This window comes from Lasioglossum baleicum, chromosome 11, assembly GCF_051020765.1.
Source record: "Lasioglossum baleicum chromosome 11, iyLasBale1, whole genome shotgun sequence".
NCBI lineage: Eukaryota > Metazoa > Arthropoda > Insecta > Hymenoptera > Halictidae > Lasioglossum > Lasioglossum baleicum.
The window spans coordinates 12,596,644-12,620,649 of NC_134939.1; the positions used below are offsets into that span (position 1 = coordinate 12,596,644).

The 24,006-nt window shown below is 44.2% G+C and overlaps 2 protein-coding genes across 18 annotated transcripts in view; one reads left to right on the forward strand and one right to left on the reverse strand.

The window, feature by feature from the left end:
• LOC143213706 (uncharacterized) overlaps positions 1-24,006 on the forward strand; it is a 235,578-nt gene that overhangs the window by 3,107 nt on the left and 208,465 nt on the right. For 4 of the 17 annotated variants that reach the window (XR_013010014.1, XR_013010012.1, XR_013010013.1 and 1 more), the window contains 2 exons: positions 281-4,522; positions 5,072-5,202. The exons of 11 other annotated variants lie outside the window; for them this stretch is intronic. The gene's annotated coding sequence lies outside the window, so the exon portion shown is untranslated. The remainder of the gene's footprint in view (positions 1-280; positions 4,523-5,071; positions 5,203-24,006) is intronic. 2 more of the 17 variants (XM_076433807.1, XM_076433806.1) reach the window with 1 other exon arrangement.
• Positions 3,761-24,006, reverse strand: part of LOC143213707 (uncharacterized) — a 46,645-nt gene continuing 26,399 nt past the window's right edge. Inside the window, exon 3 of the transcript XR_013010016.1 lies at positions 3,761-14,748. The gene's annotated coding sequence lies outside the window, so the exon portion shown is untranslated. The remainder of the gene's footprint in view (positions 14,749-24,006) is intronic.

Here is a 24,006-nt window from a genome sequence, read left to right on the forward strand (position 1 = left end):
GAAGTTTATTAATTAAACGGCACGGTAATTTTAATTAGCGAAGTGGTAGTAATGCTGAAACGTGTTTTCAGAATCACTGTTTGCTAAATTAAATTCGGTAAATTAAACACCGACTAAAAAATTTAGTTTAAACAAACCTTTTTACTCTGTACGATCGCCGTGGGTACAGTGTTGTGCGAGATTTTAAATTTCGCGGGCCTCTGCTATTACGTTCCGGGTAATGAATTTATACGTTTGTCTGTTGCGCGCCTCACGTTTTATTTATTCGAAATGTTCACAGATTTGACTTGCAATTATCGGATGTTTCAATTCACACCGGCGGTAAACAATTTCAAAGAGAGAACCGATTGATAAGTCCATTCATTACGCACGCCGGTCGATAAATATGCAAATCAACTACGAGAAGGCGGGATTTTTACTTGAAATTTTAAATGCTGCCCTCTAGGAAACATCAAACACCTCAGTAATTCCAGGTAAAGAACATCAGTAAATCTAAAAGATATAAAACATGACAAATCGAGATACAGTTTCGTAAACGATCCTGAATTTATTTCTATTGTTATCGATCCTGACAGAATTATGATTCTACGTAATTCGGAGATTTGAATACAAAGGCAAATACATATAAGGCCGGGCATTTTTGTCCTCGATAACTGCCCTAACCTTACTCATTCTTTTGTTCGAAAACCAATTTCTCAGCAAGAGAAATGCATAGACTTGCACGCAAGTGCGACTCGAGATTGAAGTCGAGGTTTATCCCGATGGTCACGCCGTCGGGAAAATTCTGAACAATGTAGCGAACAGTCCTGGTAACAATATCGCAAGGCTCGAATCGGCGTGCACAACGTCTCCTAAGAGCAGGAGAGCGGAACTCGAACTGTCTTCTCCTTCTATTTGTCGGACTGCCCTCTCATTTGCTGGTTCTGCGTCCCTCTGCGACTCCCTCTCTCTCTATCCCTCTCTGCTTCGTCTCTCTTGTACGCTATACACGTGTATATACCTCCATCCTTGTTCCACTTACGTTACGTGTATACGGTTCTCTCTCGCTCTCCGTCTCTCTCCCTCTCCTTTCCTCTGGATAGGATGAGATCGGGCTATGAACGTACACGACAGGATTGGACCAACCTCTGACGTCATTGCGTGGACCGACGTTTTGTCGACGATTGTCGAAAGCATTCTGTTCTCGCGCCTATATATCCACCTATGGCAATCAGCGGCAAATTCAAACACACGGTAAAGTTGGCTTTCTTTCCAGATCGCGTTAATCGGGCGCCGCTATTTGCTTTGATCAACGATCCCAAAAATCTAATCGTCCAACTTCAACAGAAACTTTTCATCGATCTTTGTGGTTTACAGAAGATTATATTGAAATTTTTCTTGGTGGAACCCCGGATATGACGCGAGGACGAATGAAAGAAGAGCGACGAATTATTAATCTCTCTCATGAAGAGCGAAGCTCTGACGTTTTAAATACGGATTTTCACGGTCCGCATATTCTTCGCATATATACGTATCCTTCGTTTCTGCTCCTCACGTGGTAACTGTCTTGCCGTAGAAAAGGTCACGATACGTTTTGTAAAAGCCGTCGGACTCAATTTTCCCGGCTGTTTATTGGTAGAGCTTCAATTATACGTATCTGGACTCTCGCGTGAACGCAACCGAGGAGAATTTAATTATAACTCGCGAATATCGTTGCTTTCGTATAAATAGGAAACTTGGCCCTTTCAACTCGACGGGGAATTATGAAGTTTCAATACTTTACCGCGTAAGGATATTTTAAACGGTGGTCTAGATATTTCATTCAGGAAAGCCGCACGCAGCCGTTCAAAAAGATTACCCGCCTTCCGAGAACGTAACTCATCACGCGGTATAGAATGTCTGACGAATTGAAATAACTTTAATGGCGAGGTTCTGCACGTACGGATAGGACGTAACATTCTACTGTCATTTAACATCTATGGAATTTATAGGTTTTTCGAAAACGTTAATGTAGACAATTTGTTAATATTTCCTTTTGTTCTTGTCTTGACTCCGTTACGATATTCAAAAACATTACACAAAAGATCCTAGGATATTAGTTCAGCAAAGTATGCTTGAGTCTCTGAATCAAGAAATTGTATTTTATTCGTATGACCACAGTTCGAAGTATAATTTGCTAAAAAATTAGAGATACATATCTACTAATTCGTCGCTTCCAATGTGTAACTTCGTGTCCTCGTGTAGAATATTAATAATAACAACGTCGAAAATGACTAACTACTAGCCCTAAACTAAAGACGCTCGAGTGTCTGGAAATAGAAACTGTGACCGATATAATACATTGGTCGGTAACGATGGTAAGATTGGATTGATGCAAGTGATTTTGAGCGGCGGTGGTTGTAGCGTTAATATGATATTGGTAAAGTAGACGGGTCCCGTGAAAAGAGGACAATGATTGGCCTCGCTCAAGATGAATGACATCGAAGTCTGCGTAAGCGACTACGTGCTTCGATACCGAGAAACATCAGTAAGAGTGCTAGCCGTTGAAAACAGCAGAGGTTAGGTACCGCCAGGACGGTGCGTTCCAGGCAGTAGAGAGAAGAGTACCCGGAGAGTGCACCCGGGACGGGTAGGTAGGTATACATAGGTAGAGCGCAGAGGCAGAGGCAGAGGCAGACGAGAAGAGACGACCGCTTGAAATCCCTCTCTCCTTCCCGCCTTTCCTGCCTGCTTCTCTCTACCGCCCGTCCGCCATGCCACTACGAGCGAGCGAACGTACAGCTAGGCCGGCACAGTCCTGTAGCCCATTTGGCATTTCCCCAGCTATAGCGGCGGTCCTGTAGCCCATCGTTGTTATCGTCCCGCAGCTGCATAAAGTCGGCTCTGCCTCCCCTTACTCCTCTGTCCCTCTCCCATCCTGTCGGCCCACCACCCGTCCACTCCCCTCGTCAGTCTGTTTCGCTCAGCTCACCGCTCGACATCAACGTTTCTTCCTCTATCTCTCTCTCTCTTTCTCCCCCTTCTCTGTCTCTCCATCCTTCCTTCTCTCACCAGCCTACCGACCCGATCGTGTCGCCCTCCTTCCTCCCCCCAATCGTATCGCCGGTTCGACCAATCCCCTTCCTTGTCGCCCCATGAGCTCTCTCGTCCGCCGCGCCGTTCACTTCTCTCTCCTACAAGCTCGCCAGCCTGACGTTTCCCCCACCATCGTGTTCGCTCTCTCCTACTACTACTACTACCACCACCACCCCTACTACCACCACCACTACCAACGTCGCCTTATTCTACGTCGCGTCGTTACCGCGCTATCCCACACATACAGAGACATACACACGCACAACGACGCGGGGCATATCGGTACCACGTTTCTACAGCGACGCTACGGTGGCGCCGCCAGCCAGGGACGCCTCGAAACGTTTTGCACCCTCCTGCCTTCCTCTCGCCTCACCGCAGTCCATGTACCGTCGACGACGCCTGATGCTGCCGTGCTGCGGTATATACTCGCCCGAGCACGCCGTCCTTGTCGTTCTATCGATTCCCCTCCCTTACCCTTCCCCGTATCGTTCGTACCCAACCTCTTCTCTCGTCCTACTCGTCATGTACCCCCTCTCACGCTTTTCTCTCTTCTCCGCGTCTCACTGGCAGCCAGCTTGCCTGTCTGCTTGCCTGGCTGCCTGGCCAGCCTGACTGCCTTGCCTGCCTTGCTCGTTTGCTTACTTGCTTGCATGCTAGTCTGTCCGCTAGGTTGCTAGCCCGCTTATTTGGCTCTGCCTGCCTGCCTGCCTGCCTGCCTGCCTGCTTCTGCCTGCTTCGTTCATCCTCTACGTCGCTAACCTTGGTGGAGAATAACCCGCCGTTCAATTCAAGGAATTATGATGGCCCCTTGCTTCTTTCTCTCTTTTCCCTATTTGCTAGCCTTCTCTCTTTCTCTTTTTCGTTCTTTGTCACTAGTTTCTTCCTCCATCTCTCTCGCTGCCTTCAGGACGTGTACGATCCTCTCCTTGCCTTGCCACGCTCATTCGCGTTGATATTTACGCGCCTATGGGCCTTGTGCAACAAGCGCCCCCATCATGCCAGCCTCCGGAAGACGACGATACTCAATAATATGAAACATGTTCCACGGCGTGCTGTTCAACGTTCCCGTGACATGATTATTAGGCGATTCTTTTCATTTAGCCGTGCCTATCAAGTTCGCTGCATATGATGATCGTGTCGCGAGGCAAATTCAATTCTTGAAGTCGATGCTGCTGCCTGGCATCAAGAGCTTTCTTGTTGCCTTGCGGAAAGAGCGCCATCGTTCGGCAATGGGGAACACGCGCGCAAGTGAACGGCTGTGATTCGAGGCTAGAACGTTGTAAGATTCGTTCCCAAAGCCCAATTCCACATTTTCCATCGGGCAATTTAGAAAATGCTTGCACAGCCACTCCGGCGTTTAGTAACAATCGTCTCTGTTTTAACCTCGCAACCACCGCGCTCCCGTACAATTAACTCGGAGTACACCCGATTTATTATTAACGATGAACCGGGAGTAAGACCGCGTCAGGTACGTTCCCCAACTTTTAATTGGAAATGGATCGCAGCAAAACAATACCGTTGTTCACAAATTTGAAATAAAATACGCACGTGCTGACATTGTTCGTTTCTTCCATTATGGCTCGCTGCTAAGTGGATGAATCAGATGTCGATAAATCTTTATTACCGGAGTCGTACTTCGCGTTACCAAATTACAATTAAAAAGAATATGACGTTTTACACGTTTCATGACATGATTGAGATCTTACACGTTTTGGCAAACTGTCTTTTCATATCGATTAACATGCGATTTTTCTATTGTTGGCATTAAACCGTGTATTTATTTATAGAATCAAGTTTACTCGTGTTAGACCCCAATAAATGCACTTCGATCAGTGATCCCGAGCCCGCAAGTGGCAAAATAACGATGCCGTCTCGTTTCGCAGTTGCTAGTACACTTTAACCAGCTCGTTCTAGCGAGCTGGCAACGCAAGAAGCACTCGCGCGAGGATGGTCGTGTGCATTTCGAGGAATAGGTGCGGCAATTATCGCTTCACGTTAATTTTTGGTGGTTTTATAGGTAGCTGCATTGGCGTAACCAGCCGATGATCGATCGGCTGGAAATCTCCGCAACGTTACCGGCGGAATTAACCCTTGAGATACTCTGTGTCTCGCGGGCCCTTCAGTCACTTGAAATTATTGGCGAGCGCGGTGAGTAATTGCACTTTCAATTGGTAAATTATTAAACCCCGTCGCATCGCGTTGTTGCGCCCGCGTTACCTCCTCTTCTGTTATTGAAATATCCACGCTGCAGATTTTTTCCGTTCTCTTTACCCTCGGCTTTTTCTCCGTTGGTAATTCCGTATCGTCGAATTAAGAGGCACGGCTCGTGTAACCCGCTGAAAAAATATCGAATTCATCTGCATAGATCGGGAACACCGAGAAATATGTTACCGCGGCTCCAATTTGTTGCAGGACGATTGTCTGCCGGCGATTATTTCATAATTTCTGAAAGTTCATGGCTTATACATTGGAGAATTTTTATTAGCTTAGAATATTTGGGAGCGAATTTTGCCGATTAAAATCGAGCGATAGATATTTACCGTTGGCACGTGGCGATTTTTGGGGAAAAACGTCTGGGGAAAAACCAGGAAGCAGCCCGTTACGTTTTACGGACGCGGTAAAGTTGGTTCGTAGACGTCGTGATTACATAAAACGCGGTTCGGTAGCGGCTGCGTTTTACAGCCCGCGGTCGTTACGTCGTTCGTCTGGCCGCGTCGAAACGGCCCGAGCAAGATACAACTTTTTTCGCATGATCTTGACCTTTGAACAAAACGATCGGCCTGACCCCCCTCGGCCTCCCTCCAACCCCCAAGACTCGCAGGGTAGAGGATGCAGGATGTCGTTCGCGCGACATCAGTGTCAGTCACTTGTTGAATGTCGGCCAGCGTGTACGGATGAGCATCCGGCGTGCGTCCTTGCAGTGTTTTTCGCTGCAACCGCGCATTCCTCCTCTCCTTTCGTCTGAGGTGCACGTCGCTCGGTAAACGATTATTCTACAAATAGATGCTGTTCCCTGGAACGTAGAAACAGACCGCATGATCGTAACCGATCTTCCATTATCTCTGGAAATTAATTGACCCTTTATAATTCCATCTTGTTGGTCCTTTACAAAGGATTAGCGATCGAGGACTCGATGCGTCACCTGAAACGCAAAGTCGCGGTTGTTATGCACGTGTGACATATTAATGTTCATTCTAATTGGTCATTAGTAGACTGCACATTTTATGCACTTATAAAACACAAATAAGTGCATTGAACATCCAAATGTTTTAAAAATATGAACTTAGGAATTCATTTAGGACATTTGACGAAAGCAACGATCACCACGGATTCTTTTCGAATTACATAGGAGCTCCGAGAATTAATAGTAGAACTGCCGCTTAAGCTTTCTAATTAAAAGTCGATAAATCAGGATAGAAGTTCAGGTTCCTCTTTGACTGAGCCTTAGATCGAATCTGCCGACGTTTCGCCAAGAAGAAAATACTTTACCGGAAGAGACATATTAGCAATTAACCTCGCGACACGGAGCGCGCGCGGGCGTTCGCAAGATACGAGCTTTTGAGTTAATTAAGTGAATATTAAATCCCGTCGTAGATTCGTCGAAATTCTCTTACATAAACTCGAATCACGTTTTCGACGTTACAGAAATTCTGTCGGCCACGGGGAAGCACTCTTGCGCGCAAACATCGCGTTAAGATTGAATTCGCGTGCGCGCGCGAGAGAGAGACAGAGAGAGAAAGAGAGGGGGCGGGAGGGATCATTAACGTAATTATAAAATCAGTGGCGGATTCGACGTAATCTTTTCGCTGGTGGGACCCTCACGTTCACCAACGTCGATGGGGAACCGTGGAATCAGATGTTACAGTCATCGTTGAACGTCATGCAGAACTTCGTTACTCTCGTATTCGTCGAACAAACGAATAGGACGGAATTCCTTCTTCGCCTTCCGGTGCGACGCCAGCTCGGAAATGGAACGCGAAATTCCAATTAAATTTGCAGTCAGCGAATTCAACTTGTCATCAATAGTGCACGCAAATTGGTCGGGAATGACTCGAACCATTCGCGATTAATTATGAACTTGTAATAATCATTTGTCACCCGCCCCAACGCCGATGAACGTTCTTTCCCAGTTTTTCCGCAAACATGGAATCAATTCCGGAAACAACCTAACTCACTTTTCAGTCATTCTGAGTAAACACAGACTGCGCATCCTGTATCTTACGAGGAACGATCCGGAAGCCGGCAACTCGAAAAATTATAAAATTTTGGGGGCATGGAGTGGGTACATGTTCGCTGAACACGGAAAGCGAACCGAACAGACTGTGAGCAACATAGATCAATAGTCGTGCAGGCAAATAGTACTAATCCGAAGTTACACTTCAAAACATAGCTGCAGTGCTTCAAAAAATTAGAACCTGTTACAACTGAAGTCATAAATGAAAGGTAAAACACACGTAGCAAACCTATGGAAAATGGACGGGCAAATCTTGACTTCTAATCATTGCGAATTCTATTTTCGTGTGCTCGCAGTGTATGCATTCATTTGTCGGTTGCAGCTTCCGCGAATAATTTCATTAACGTCCAGAGTTATAGAGAATCATTTTCTATTTATTAATTCTATTAAATGTCTTGGAAATGTTGACTGACTTTATTGTCCCCGAAGTTTTTATCACTGGTCTAGTGGACACAGAATGGAAGCAGCAGTTTCAAAAGAACTCCGCTATCGTATTAACTGTACTGGGTTGTACAGGTCGATCTTCCTCCATTCTGGTCGTCTACTTTCCAGAAGTACGTGTGCAGGTAGGGCGAAAAGGGCTCGCAACGCGACGTCAACTTTAATATAACCTCATGACCCTTTAAAAGGAGAGCGCGTCTTTTCTCGACGCAGACGTTGATCTTCGGTTAAACAGTCGCCAAAATTTCACCTTTCCATTAAAGAAATAAAATAGGAAAGCGGGAACTTCGTTATCATTTCAGCGGAGCGAAGAACTCGAAAATGAGAGAATGGTCGGTCTTCCGAGTCGGAGATCCGGTATCCTCTTTTATTATTCCTCGCTCTTGGGGTCAAAAAGCGAACCCTGGTAAAACCGATATTTCCACAAGTTAAAAACTGTTCTTCGATTTTCTAGGCTTCGCTCGTGGAAACTCATTTATCCTATTGACATATTTCACGATAATGAGCGGAACACTAATTACCGCGTGAAAACTCTTCTCCTGGCTCCGTGGTTCTAATATTTTTTATTAGAAAAGTGTCCGAGATTATTCGATCGATTGTATTAACGTGCGAGTAATAGTAACATTTAACGAAGAGTCTCTACGAAAGTTCACTGGTAATTTTTCCACAGGAGACTCGCGATTTCGTGGTCGAACGAGCCCCGAGCTCACCGAAAATTGTCTTCGATCTACCTGAAGCACAGGGGTCGAGTTTACTTCGGGAGGCAGTCTAGTCGGCGGTCGTAGCCTATATAAGTTCAGAGGCGAGTTCAAACAGGTCTGAACCTTCGGTCCGTGGCCCATGGCCCATTATCCCGAAGGGGCCTTGGAAATTCCTTTAGCCTGTGGAATTGGTAGAGTCGAAACTTTGTGTCCCCGTAGCCCCGGTTGCTCGTAGCCCCGACCCTAAGCTACGACCCAAAAGATATTTCACGTGTATACCGAAGTATATTTAAGTCTTCTTCGCCTCTTTCCCTCCTTTTGGTTCCCCGCCCTCGGGCTCGGAAGTGAAAAGAATCCTCTTGCAATCTCTGACATCACAGAAATTCGGTTCACCAAATTTACCGATAGTCTTACGGGTGGCCCGGTCTTCTTAAATCCTCGTGCTTGCCATAAGATGGTCGCCTAAATTCTCGTTTCAACACTGATAGCAAATATTATCTTTAGACTGCGGACCTGTATGCAAAATAAAACTTTGCTTTTCTTCAAGAATTTTACGTCCTTAAACTGTTTATTCATTTTTTCGAATAATAAACTAATTGTAAGTTTTAGAATAGATTCAGAGATACGCGACTGATACAGTTTGGAAAGGTCTGTCTGCAATTATTTCAGAATATGTATTATTAGATTAACATTAATTCTGCTCGATTATTTATTATTTTATTTACCTCTGATATTTTATTGATACAGCGCGGTTGGTTCTTTATAGGTCAGATGAATCTATAATTAAAACTTGGTTGAAGAAATATACTAATCGATAACCGTGAAAAAATTTAGATATACAAATAAAAATATAATCTTGTTAATCAGGAGATTTATTTCAAAATGAAGCAAATCAAATTTCTCTGTTGGAATATTCGCCGATTCGTTTTATGAAATTAAACGACTTTTTTTGGGAGTTAAAGAATTCAGTTAATCAACTAAAATTAATTTTTTAAACGGTATACAAAATTTCGCGTATTCATTTGTACTAAATCAATTGTACCTAATGTAGTTAGGATTTATTAAATTTTATATCTTTAAATATACTATGATAGTGGGGAAAATGTTGTACTAGTGTATTATATGGATTTGAATGGGACGAAGTGCGTACAGATAAGGGATGGAAATACTTGTACAAAATAAAAACCGGAGGAAAATCGTCCAATTACGTTATCGCAGACAATACGTTCGAACACAGCGAGAAATCCTGATTGCTTATCACTGCGCAAACATTTGAACGTAAAACTTCAACTGGGACGTGTGGACTCATAGGGAAAAAATCACGCGTGTCACCGTATTACGTAGTGACTACCTGTTCTTTACGTAATATGCTGTCGCAGTTACGTCCTCGGTCTCTGTAAGAAGCGTCGTACACACGTCTCTGGAAAAAACAGACACATTGTGCCCGAGCGTTTCGCAAATTAATATTTTCTTTTCGTTATTCGAAATTCACGCTTGTCAGAAACTCCTCCAGAACGAATCGTTCGACATGGCAATTAAACTAGGGAAAAACTCGTTCCTTCTTTTTTTTATTTAATAAAATTCGTTCAAAAAAATGTTTCAGAATTGAACACCTATAGGACAATCACACACAATAAAATTCCTCCCAAAACAATTTAAAAAAATTGAGACTGATGAAAATGTTTAAAGCTTGAATGGACGATTCGCGAATCAGCAGGGAAGTTCGAAGGAAAAGGGAAAGTAGATTTGGCAGTAGCGTGAGTTTGTTTTGGGTATGTTTTGTTCTTGGTGTGATCTGCACGCATTAGGGTCAGTAGGGTGCGCACCACTTTCTGTCACCGTCTTGATTCATTACGCAGGAATCCCCGATTCGTGACTCGGGGTCGTTACCACGAAAACCTGTCCGGCAGTTTTGATGAATTATTAGTTTTTTTCATTAATGCTCATTCCAACTCACGCCATGAATACGGAATGCGCCCGGGCACACGCGTGTGTCCGGATAACTGATTAAACGTGTTTTCGTTCGAAAGAAAAACTTCAACTCGCCGGGTTTTATCATAAGGATACCTATCGCCGGATATCCTCCAAATTAATGGCACAAACTTTACGTACTTGTAAACAAACGAGCCAGATTTTCCGAATGAGGTCTAAAAAATCGATAGCCCCTCTGTTGTAGGGACCATTAGCTTTGAAATACATACAATGGGACGTAAGACACGTGTTTTAGGTTAAATATAAATTTCATAAACAGCTGAACAATATCTCTAATTTTTCATAAAAAGAATAATAATCATCATGTACTCACACATTTTATTTTACAAGAATTAAGTAAAGCATAAAAAGAGAACGGACGTAAACATGAGCAATCGTAATTAGCAGCGAAATATGCGCTGTTCAGTAAGAAAAATCTACAGTTTTAAACCGTAATACTAAAACAAATGGCTCGTTTAAATTCCTGTTTTCCGAGTTGAAAATATTTGCCGAATTTTTTGTTGTAATTCGAAAAATGTCGATTTTCCACGTTCGGCAAACATTTTCGGAACTGATTACGCGGATTTGTTGCGTTCAGTTTTGTTAACAATGCTGTTCTTCGACTTTCGAACACGTTACGTGATTGGCGAATTTATGTTCCGCGCATTTTTTTCCCGCGCGCAAACACAGTTGCGTTTAACGGGATTATTTGCGTCCAGGGTCAAGGGTAGATCACAGAATTTCAAATTCCGCGGCCGCCACAATCGAATTTCCATGATCTCGATTTACCGATCGATTTTACTAGCAGATTTGTTATCGTAAATTCGCATTAATCCGCCGCGGTAATATTCGGATCAAATAATTCCGTGTGCGCGGGGTCCGATGTCGGAACGCATAAATCTGAAATTTACTTTTAATCTGGACGAAAAAAATTGCGGTTCTTCGTCATACTTAACCGCGGCGATTTTTTACGAATACTTCCCCTTGGCTCCGGGCATTTTCTTTTCTAACTTCCCCTCCCGAAGCGCCAGGTAATTATAGTCAAAAAGTCAACTTAATTACGGATAGAGCCACCCGTTTCGATACACGGTGGAAAAAATATCCTTTAAATTACAATCCAAGAGATACTTTAAATTTTTAATCGATATCATTACAAGTCCGCTTTTCCTGCGCTTTAAATTTTTTACACTGCGCGGGTCAATATTTGCGATATGACCGGGAATATAGTGATTTTACGCTACCGTGCAATTTGAGACGAGGGAGCAAGTGTTATTGTTTCTTCGGACGCGAAAACCGTTTTTGATATGATCACTTTTGTACCACAGTACCGAAAAACATTCATAAAATAACAATGGAGATTCCGTTTCAGTTTTAGTAGTTTGAATAGAAAAATTATGTTTTCGTTGAATTTCTGTTCCTGCAAATCAATCCCATTAGATGAAGAAATTACTCCTCCATACACGTATTTACATGAAGATTTGCATTTGTTCCCAATAGATTCGAGCAATAACTGAATAGAGAATGCCCGAATTAAATTATACGATTTTCGCAAACACGAGTTGGTTTTCTATGGGGATGGGGTGACGTCATGGGGTAGTTTTGCCACGGAAAGTTTTTGGATCGCGTCCCCCACGTCGGTAAAGCAGCATCGGAGCCGGCTAGGAAATTACAAGAGCCTGAGAGAGAGAGAGAGAGTGAGAGAGAGGAGAGGCTCTCCCCTTTCAGGAAGGTCGGTTTTAGGGTGGCTGGAATCCCGAAGAGCTCCGAAGGGGAGCTTTTTTTGTCGCGTCTCCGTATTCTCGCGCGGCGCCGAGGGGGCGCTTTTTAAGGACGCCCGGCGTCGCAGGATAGCAGCGTCTCCGCTTTTAATCTGTGTTACTAATTTTTCCCTTCCATGAACTTTCGAGTTTCTTGCGCAAGCCGCCTGCTTCGCGCTTTCGTCGGGTTAAAATTTCAAATTACGCGAATTCGAACACACCGACGCCGGATTATTTTCCTTTTGCTTCGCACTCGGTAATTAATATGTACTTCCATTGTCGGTTTCATTGAAAACGTTTGCTGAAAATCAAGAACGCGAATGTTGTAATTTTTATAATCAATTTCGTTGAACGAACAAATTCCAGAATATATCCAGAAAAAGGGAAACCTTGAGGAGCAGGAGTTCAAAGGGAAACGCGTTTGGTCGACGAATTCTCACGAGCCTCGTCGAGTTAGGTGTACAGATTGTAACATAAGAATGTGCGCAGTGAACGATACCAGAAGGATAAAGTTCCTTATTATCCAAGAAGAGTAAGAGCGGAGGTGGAGGAAGGTTGAAGAAGGAAGAAGGGGACCTTCCAGCCCCAGTAAATTCCCAGAGCCGACATATTCGCGAGGAACTGGACTAATTTTGTCTGGTGAGGCGCAAAGACGTCGTATTAGAATGAACCCGTTTCCTCGAAATTGCGTTCTATCACGTACGAGCGCGTAATCTATGCATCGGTGCATCTTCGCCGAGCTACAACATCACCGTGGCAACCTTGTCAGGAAAAGGACAACCAACGATTGCGGTTGTCCTAGCAGCATTGTTCCCTTTCTCGTTATACATGGTCCCTTGTCATTTTCGGTATTGTCGGCTCTCTTTGTCACTATCTTTCCGGAATCCGTGGCATTCGTTTTGTATCGTTGCCGCGCCGCGCCGCGCTGGGACGAAAGGAAACGAATTCGTCGACTATAGTTGGCAATTTTCCATTCGCTCGGTTACCAAGATATTATTAGGCTGATCTTACGTCGGTGACGCGTTTTGCCTACCAGAGATTGCTTCAGTTTTTGAATGTCTAGAATTCGTGGTTGACAATTTTTTAACACGGTTTTATTAGTGGCGAGTTAATGGTCCATTTAAAAATCGATGCTTGGCAATCGAGGGATTTTTAATAAATTCATCAATGACGACAGCAATTTTATTCGTTTAATAATTTCATTCGTATCCTCAATAACGTAGTCTATTAATTTCTTTTTGGTATGCAGGAGAAAATTATTAAGCAGCTTTTAGACATGGTACATTCATTAAAAAACCTATTAATAAGTCAATCCCGGTTCGTAATGCGTTCATAAAATTTTCAATGGCAGTAGCAATTTCAATCGTGAATCAACAATTTACCATCGGCAACGCGTCAGCTAACAATTTCTTTTCGGATCATTATTTAAAAGAAAAAATTCAACCTTCAACCATTAAAAAGATTATTAAATAAATTACATTTATACAATAAAGTGAAGATTAAAATAAGATGCACAATGAATAGATAGCGAGTATGTAATTGATTGAATTTTTGGATGCAAGAGCATTTCGCGTACAGCGATGTCTTCATGGACTGATCTAATGTGGCTGCCAGCACACTTACCATGTGGCTAGACAGCGAAGAGCGTTCTGGTATGCTTACGGTCACCAATGGGTTAACTGCCACTTATGTTCAACGCAAGAATCTTTGAGTCCTCTGTCTTCTATTACTATCGTTGTCCTCTATTAGTTAAGGACTCCATTTGCGGACGGTCTGGCTTGATCTAGATCTATTCTGGAAATTACGAGAAGTGTTAATTGGAGAACGCCGAGAGAAATAAATAAATGTAAACTTTTAATAACTCCCCCCCCTCATCTTCTTCCTTCGTGTGTTCATCGCTGGTTTAAAGATGTTCTAGATTTTTTCTTTCACCGGTTCATCGCCAGGTTGAGCATGTGTATGACCTTAGTTTCCATTGTACGTTTTTCTGATTGCGCTGAAACTTCTGCTGCGGGAAGTAAAATCACGTCAGTCAATTTGCACAAAACTTCGCAGTTCTCATCACCGTCCTTCTTCGTCCCCGTTAACAAGACAGGAGCAAGTTGTCAGCCAATGAATCGATCGCGATATCTTATTCATTGCTCTCTACAAGCGCGTTACGCGAACCTTGGAGGCTCCCATATGGAGGCAGAACTTTATAGGTCAGTGTTATGTACCAGGGTGCTCGAGGATCTCCCTAGCCTACAGTAGATCACCCTATTTTATCAAGCAAAACATCCCGAGAAAATATGCTCGATTTAAATTCCATTACCACTTTCAACTCGCGAACTCTTCGCTATTACAATCATCTTTTTACTCAAAACTACATCGACATACTCTTCAATTCTTTTGCGGAGCTTGTTCATCAACGGTGGACTACATTGTCCAAATCCGATTAAAAATCAAAGTAGCATTGTCAGATAGTCCCGACCTTGTCGCAGTACAATTCATCAGCGTTCTCATCCCCTCATTGATAAATGTTATTGCACGACCTCGGAGAACAAGTTCATGGCGCGGAAGCATTTTGTCGCGTCTTCGGTCCGGTCAACGACTGAAACACACGAAAATCGATACAAATGCGATCGTTGGTCCGTCTGTGCTTGTGCCACACGCCGGTATCACCCTTCCGGCCCGTAACCTTTGACGCGAGCCTGCGTGGGCGAGGGGTGGATCCGGTGAGTTGCATAATTAATTTTTCTATAAATCTCTCGCCGAGGAATATCGCGAAATTTCTTCGCCGAGTAATATCAGCGGGGCTTAGCGAGGAGAAGGAGAGAAAGAGAGAGAGAGAGAAAGACAGAGGCTATGTGTGTGTGAGAGAGGGAGAGAGAGAGACGGGGAGAGGAAATTTCCCCTTCGTGTGCCGAAGCCGGCCCCGGTGGGGCGAGTCAAAGAGAACGAGGGAGAGAAAAATCAGAAGAGAGGATCTAGGGGATGGGAGAGAGCGAGACAGGGGTAGAAAAGGAAAAGATCGAGCCAGAACACCGTGAGCAAAGAGGAGGAACGCAGAGAGACAGATCGAGGGGAGAGACCCTAGAGATAGAGGGAGTGAGACTTTGAGAGAGAGAGAGAGAGAGAGGGAGTGGGAGAGAGGGATTTTAGGAGAAAGAGAGAGAGAGGAACTGAGGGGTAGACAGGAGTCGAATCGGGGATGCTTCTTCCTCTCTGGTCTTTCGCGTCCTCGGGCACTGCTGGAGAACGATTCTACGGAAGAAAATAATATTCTTAATAGAATACGAAAAAGCGGCACCGTTCCCGAAGCTACTCGACTCGCCGCGTTTTAGAATAAATGATTATATTGGGCGCGAAGGGATTCCTACGGTTCTACCCCACCACCACGGGAAATTCGCTCGGGGAAGTTTTTATTCTCATCGATAACACCGGATTAGAGCAATGGAATTAACGGTCTTTTCGTTTCGCCATTATCGCTCGCCTGGCGAACCTCATATTGAAATTCTAGGGTGGCTTTATCGACTTGTATCTGGAAATTGATTTTTTGATCCTATCGTTGGGAATAGGCTATTTTTTAAATGGAAAGTATTGATTTTAGGGATGGTTTCCCGTAGTGATGTTTTTAGGATTTTATTTTAGCGATTTGATTTACTTTTATGTAAAAATTGATTTCATTACTCCGTCGTTGGGAATAGATCATTTTTTAAATGGAAAGTATTGATTTCAGGGATGGAGCTGCGTAGTGCTGTTTTTGAATATTAATTTTGGGAATGGTGTTGTGTAGTAATGTTGTTAGAGTATTGTTTTATCTACTGAAATTTTAAAAGTTAGCGAAGCTCCAGGAAATATTTTGCGGAAGAACCCTTCTACCCAACCCCTACAGCCTTGTCTCCCTCGACAACCCTTGCCCTTATCAACCTACATACTCGAACAGCCCTTTTTGTTGTGAAAGTTTTAGGGGCGTATCATTTCAGTAACCGTGTACACGGATTTTTCGAATATTCTCGTTGCCAGGCCATTTTTAATTAGTTACGTGGAGAAGACCACGTTCACTCGTCCCTTGCAAGTGATTCTACGAAGATAAAAAGAATTTCAAACTTGAAAATTTTAATTTCGCATAAAGACTCGCAGTTTAACGATCACAGACCGTGTACGAAAGGATCGAGCGGCTCCATCGTACCGCACACGACTCGACGTGTTAATTACGTCGCGAGAGTAACAGGGGACAACAAATCAGCCAGTTAACAGGTGAAATGACTTACATCTTGCACGAGCGGGGGCGTTGAATGCCCGGCAGTTTTATTTTCACGCCGGTCGGACCGGGACCATCTAATTGACCCGGTGACTCATTAACCCTAGCGTACAGGACCCGCTTTCGATGTCACCCCGATTTTCGCGCGCGTCGTCTCGATCCTTTTTTCTCGATCCTTCTCCTTTCTCTCTCTCTCTCCCCTTCTGGCCACCCCCTTGTCACGTTGTCGCGCGCTCGGAGCCTTCGTTCATCCGTGTTTACAATCTCTTTTGCACGGGAGAGGAGAGAGGAGTGGAGAGGTGAGGAGAGCACGCGCCACACCGGCCCGAGGGAGGCTCTTTTATTTTTAATTGCAGCGTTCATTATCCGATGCAAATTAAGATAATTAGGGGTACGAAGAATGCTTTTATTTTTTGCACTCTCCCCTCATCCGCGTTTCTCTCGCTCGCTGTTCCGCACGCGAGCGATTTTCTTCCTCGGAGCCACGCGCGAATTATGATCGCGATTCCACCCCCGCCACAGTGCAGATTCACCCCTTTTGTCCACGCTTTGGTTTTTGTATCTTGTTCTTTGACAACCCGTACAACAGCACTGTTTTAATTCCGCGTTCCCCATCGACGCGACGGTTTTTCCGCTCGCGATCACGCTTTTTACTATTTTGCCGATCCCTCGCGTACTCTTAGCGACGATTTCGCTCGCCGATTTCTTTTTAATACATCTTCTGCTTTACATTGCACCTACTCATTTTTACTCGCAATACAACAGAATAACCTTTCGAACCGTTCAATCTCATTTCAATTATTTTACAAAGTTCAAGCTGAATTTTCGATAAAATGCTCGACACTGCCTTAAACGATCTCTTTCCTTCAGATTTTTTTGGAAAAAGTCATCAAAAAGAACGGAGGAAACTTCGTTTTTTCCAGAGCGAAGTGAAAAGTGGACATCGATAATCGGGCGATCACGAAATTTCTTAAGTCACCGAAGTTATCAGAATCTTCGATTCATCTGTGATTGCTCCTCCTCCTTCTCGCTTTGACATCTTTTTACGAACGCTGGGACCTTTATTCCCCTTGAACGTCTACCGTCCACTTTTCCTTGCCAAATCCGCGCAAAGTTGAACGCACAAAGTTGCCGGGGAGAACCGCAGACTTTTTTCTTCGGCCGTTTCGCGTTATTTTGGCGATGCAACGGCTCCCTTTTGTCCATGCGGTTGGCATCAAGCGCCGCGCCGCGAAACCTGGTAATCTCTTCGCATAAAAGAGCATTGTTTTGCAATAATGGCGATACTTGGAATCACTTTGAGGTACTGCTGTCTTCGCACACGGCCGGCCGATGAATGCAGGTTTTTAACTACCGTTACGCAATTCGTGGGCGTCACGGAAAAGAAAGTTCCGACTACAATTACTCACATAATTATTTGTTGACACACGGAGTCCCTCGGTGATAAAACAGCTGCATAATTACAACATTTCTCCTTGTATCAAGATGTGTACCTAATTCGACTTAATCATGAACAATTTATTTTACAGAAGTTCATTTCATTTTTCATTGCAATATTTTAGCTTGTAGAAGGATGTGCACTCAAGTCGACATGCTTTGATTATAAACAAATTATTCTACAGAGGTCTGGGCTGGGTGCTCATTTTATCTAGCGCTCGGAACAAAAGCCAGTACGAGAAAGACACTCGGCCATTCATAATTGAATAAGTCCCAAGTTATTTGTATGTATAACTTTTTAAATATTAATGTAACGCGTGCACTCGCACGTTCGACGTGAAGCACGCGCGCGCGCGCGCGCGGGCACATGAAATTTATGAAGCCATGTATTATCGGAAGTTTAATAAACGCGGCCGTTAATATTAAATTAAAATCAATATCCGAAAACGCGGCGGTTTGGCTGGCTCTCGTCTGCGTCGGCAAACCCGTGGATTCGGTTTGAAAGTTATATGTGGCATACAGAGATTCAAGGTCGGGAACGCATATCGCTCGAGTTCTCTTTTCCCACGGTGTGTTTCTCCCCTCACGCGCGCACACTCTTCCGAGCGTGTGTATTCGAAGGTGGTAGGGCGCCTTGACTTCCGGCCGATTTTCAAACCACGTTACCGAATGCGGTACCGGCGCGGCGCGGCGTCGAATATGATTTAAATAAGTAAATCGGCGCATCTCCGACCGAAATCTGCCGTCTTCCACCGGGTAAACACGTGTCCCGATTTCTAGCGGGTCCCAATTAATGTTTTTCCAACGATCTTCGTATTTTCTTCGAACGTCTCAGGACAAAAGAGAAATTTTTTGAATAATCCTGCATTTGTCGTACAAGAATGATAGGTAAATAAATGGTAATCTCTACTAAAAGGAAATTGATTAAAATTGGTTATACCCAAGCGTGTCATCGCCATGAAAAAATCGATCGTGCATCGACGAAGCACGCGGTAAAAAATGGCGTTTCAATTAACCTCTCTCGCGGAAGAAATTATGTATCCACTGTATACCTCGAATTTCCTTGTAGCGGCCACCGCAGCGCAGCGGTTCGCTTCCTCAAGAGAAAGATAGAGAGCAAAGGAAGGAGAGAGAGAGCGTCCGGGTTGGACAGTCCAGGTTGGATTAAAAATTCAAATAGTACATTATCTCGTCCATACATCGGCCGGTGGTAATGGCACGGTGACGTCGGTTAGTGGCTCGTCGCGTATCAAGGAAACGGCCTCGGTCACGCCCAGGGAAAATAAAAACAGACGATTGATAATTACGACGCCGCGCCGGCCTCTCTAACAGTAAAACGGTCCCACCCTAGAGAATGGCTAGTCGGCTGTACGGAAACGCGAACCGTTAACGTGTCCGATAACGATTTTCACGATCGCCGCGCGGCGCGGTTGAATCGAGTCGCTTCGGGGATGGCTCGCGACCCGTCCCGTTTCGTCCGATCGTTCCGAGAGGGATTTTACGAGGAGCAGGCCGATCCGCGGGTACGACCCGACCAGACGAGTCGTTTCTGTACACGTACCTACACGATGCTCGTTTCTGCAAAGAAGCTCGATGGCCGGCGTGTGGGCGTCACGCATCAGCACCCAACAGGAAGCCATGCCTACTCGCAGCGGAGTTCGAGTTGCACAGTTTTCCCTCGGAGACTCCTCTCCGCCTCTGCCATCGGACTTTGCCTGCCCCAGCCAAGCCCTGGCTCTACATTTCAATGTTCATCCAGCCGTTTGGCCATTCGATACCGATCTTTGCGCTTGCAATTCCGATTCTTAGCTGGATACACTGCATCTATTGCTGCTGATCGAATGACTTATGTCAGACTTCTCATTTTATAATTGTTGGATTTCTAGTGTCTCTTCCTGGGTGAAATTATCGAATGACTTCCAGATCCATTCAAATTCTTACGTAGCAATATTTTTCTAGAAATTTTCGGGTTGACTTGTTCGTAGAGCATCGTAGCCACGCAAATCGAGCGTCTTCGAAGGTGCGCAGACGTTCTCGCGACTATTTGTCTCCGTAGCATGGCTGGCTGATCTCCTCGAGAACGCATATCTTCCTTTTTATTCTGTCGCGTCTTGACCGAAGAAGAACCGGTCGCCGGTGTAACAGGACGCTGGATCGTCAACACGGCGAAAGGAGTGGAGCCACCATCCTTCGCGAAGGAACCATCGAATCGTTGCATGGTGTACGCCGTGCCGGTAACCATGGGCTTGTCCACGCGCGAAAACTGCGTTCTGGGACCGCGTTTCTAAATCGCGCGAAAACACGGTGCGCGCCTCGTGGCTCCGTATCCTCGGACCACCGTGCTCGTGCATCGCTTCGAGGCTAACGGTGCATTCCTCTTCTTTTCCCCTCTTCTGTTCCCCGGCTTTCCTCCGGTCGTCCTATTCCCCTTTCCCTCACCCTCACGCTCTTTCACGAACCCTACCCCTACTCGAACCTCGCTGGAGACGTTTGTCTTGTTTATTTTCTCCGCCGGTTCTATCTCCTTTGCATTTTTGTCCTCGCACTGGCAGCGAGAGCGCGGCGGCTCTCTAGGAATCGGCCTATTTCAGAATGCTGCAGGACGAGTTGGTTCATTTTTAGATATTACACATGGAACGAGACCGCGTGGTGGCCGCGCCTTCGCCGTGCCGAGGAAATAACGACCCACAGAGTCCGTTTCGACGGTGACCTTCGACGGTGGACCGCCATCTTAAAGAATCGGATCTCGTTCGACGGCAATTTGCTGTATCGATTGTCTGACGACACTTGTAAACGTGTTGCAAGATGTTGATGTTACCTCAGAAAAGATTTTAAGCTTTGTAAGAATATAGTTTTGCGACGCATTTTAGTACAATGGATCGAATGCATTCATATGCACTGTGTTCGGTATTACAAGATTCTGTGAAAAAGTTCAGATGTATGTGGATCAACATGGAGAAATATTTTGCATAAGTCCTGTATCCTTATTCCACTTTGAAGTTTCAAGCTTCTCAGCTTACAAGGGAACTTCGATAACCCGAAACTTCCGATTTTCTTGGAAGTTCTCGACACAATAAGTGACCTCGATACAAGCATCTGGCAATTTGTTCTCTCTCGAGAAGAGACTCTTGGCCAGTTTAGGCTGATAGATTATTCAAAAATTTGATTCATGTTTTGTCCCATTTCCTTGCGAACGAAGATAATATTTTCTACAAGATTTTTTTTTATTCTTCATGTTTTTTTTCTTCATGTTAATATTCGGGAAGAAAGAATAAAATATATTTTAAAAATCTGTTTAAAAACCACGCTTATATTAAAATGCACTAAAAAGGAGAAAATAATTTTTTTCCTGGATCTCCATAAAATACTGAATCCAGTGAAATGATTATTAATATTTATCCCCAAAATTTTAAGTAATTAATTCAATATTTTTTCTATTACAAAATTAATATAAATTTAAATAAAATCATGACATTAGTGACTATAAAAATGAAAGCGTGGAGCGCTAAACTATATTGACGTAATCTTCGTGGGTGCTCCACACTTTTATTTAAATTTATACTAAATTTTTCTATCTATTCCGACACTAATTGTATCACAGAAGAAATATTGAACTAATTGCTTAAAATTTTGGGGAAAAATATGAATCATTTAACTGGATTCGGTATTTTATGGAGAACCAGGAAAAAAATTATTTTCTCCTTTCTAGTGCATTTTAATAAAAGCGTGGTTTTTAAAAAAGTCTTTTATATAATTTCTTTTCTACTTTGATTGTCATCGGAAGCAAGAGTGTATACAAAATTTCAGCAAGATTGTATTATGGGAAGAGGTTTAAAATTCGATTACAAGATCTGACGCATACAACAACACGGCAAGTTAACATAAGCGTGGTAAAAACATGTGCCGTCACACAGACCTAAAATTTTAAACGAACAAAAACATCCTCGTTTGCTGTAAACTCTTGCAAATAAAATTTTTGCGCCCGGTTAGTACGACAAGTATCCTGTTCCTGATGAGCAGAAATTCGTCTCTGAATCAGTTACGGAAATTGGTAAAAAGTCCCGTCGATTGCGGCAAAACATCAAACCTGATTATCACGCGAGTAAATTATGATGATGCACCGGAGCTCGGCGCGGCGGCAGTTTCCAGAGGAATACCGCTTTCCCCCCGGAGCAGCAGGACGCATCCTCGCAGCAGCGCAGCGCAGTGTAGCAGCGGATAAAACTTTGTCCCGTTTTATTCCCGGTACAAGAGGATTAAGTGTCCCTCTTGATCCCGTTTGAAGCCCGGTCGTCAACCACGTCCCATTTCCTCCGGAAGGATTAGGCTCGAAAAATCGAGGACTCGATCAGCCTTCGCAGGAGGTTCGATTACGAAACAAACGTGGACTCTGCAGGCAACCGTTCTACCCGATTCCGTGATTTTCTAATCTTCGATTCTCCTTGCCCCTCCGTGATGCAATGCAATCGGTGTATTTGATGACTCTCGTGACGCGGGAGAAGGCGAATTTATACGGGATCGTATTATACGGACAACTGCGGATTCAATTCGGCACTGATCATCCCTGTCGGAGATACAGCTGCGAAAGAATTCGCTTTTTAGGCGATCTTCTTCTTCCGGTGTTGCAATGTCTCTCGACAAAGCGATTCTTTATGTGCGAAATTCAATTTGCTATAATTAGACTGCGGATTTTCGTGCGACAGAAAAATGGTTTGCAAGCAATGATGATGTGTACATATAATTTCTAAAGAACGGAATTAAAGCACTTACGAAGTGGTGAAAAATAAACTTTCAAAGTTATTACAAAATTACTGAACCGTCCGAATAAAATCAAGTATAATCCTTTTGACGCGCATGAAAATAAAATACGTGGATAGAATGCACGGTCGGAAAATTATGTAAATGACTCCATCCGATTTTTTATAAAATATCGAGCATTTATCACATTCTTTAATACTTCTATACAGGCGTGTATAATTTTTACACCCCCTCATTTACATCGCTGTGGCACGCAACAGTTGATTACACTGTTCAACGCCAATGTCACCAGTACAATTTGTTCAGCGCCAAACTAATTAATCTATCGTCTACCGGTTACCGCCCTCGAAAAATAAATAAAAATTGATCAGTCCGAACGAAACGAATAACTACAGCACGAACACAGATTCGACGCCAAGTGCTAGACAAAAATGCTCTCCCGAAAACCTATTCGTCAGGCTCGCTGTACACATAATAAAATGTCCATAAAATTGAAATCACCGTTCGGTCAACAAGCGGAAGTTCTCGTCATTGTTCGGTAAACAGCTCCCTTCCTCGTGGCTCGTTATCGTATATAATCACCGTTGTTGACGCGGTCTGCGACTGGCCATCCCTCAAAGCTGCATCCGCGTTCTCTCTCGCTCTCTCACTCTGGGCGAGGATTTTCGCGCGTCGGGTAGCAAAATACAAGTCCTTGAACTTCTGGTTCGCAGTTAAGAACTCGCTACCGGGAAGTTAATTATGCGAATTTACGCGGGGCCGTGAAGTTTCTCGGCCGAACAGTCGGACAAGAGAAATCAAGAAAAGCGGGCGGAGGGATGAAAAGCGAAGCGGGAGGGTCGGTGCTCGTGGAAAAGGGACGAGGAAAAGGGAAAAGGGGGCGTTTAAGAAGCGGCTTGTGTAGCCCGGCAGGAGCTAGGTAAACGGATCGACGATCGTTGAAAAAGTTTTTCCGAGTTTGGTGGCTCGTGGCCTCGCACGATCGCTGTGTCTGTAATTTCCTTGCAGCAGGAAGTGCAGTCAACAGGTGATTCCTAAGGAGGCGACAGGTATTTAAAGTGGCAACGGGGTCATCTCTGTTTGTGACGTCGGCGACACGCCGCGGGAACGATCCGAAGAAAGGGATTTTTATCTCCGTTCCTCCCTTTGTTTTTGCACGCTTTTCCCACCCGTCTTTCGGCGTATTGATTCGCGTGACGTTAATGGTCGATCGTTCTTGTCGTAATAAATGTTTCGCGGACGATTGTCAAAAAGGTTGCGCTTAGGGGAGCAGACTCGTTTCCAGGATTGCAAGGCTGCGGGATTCGCCTTCTCATTTCTCGATAATACCAACACGGGGTTTTTCACTAGTCAAGAACGCTAGATAAAAGATCGATCTAGGGCGCTATCTGCCTCAAAAGTCCCATTTTT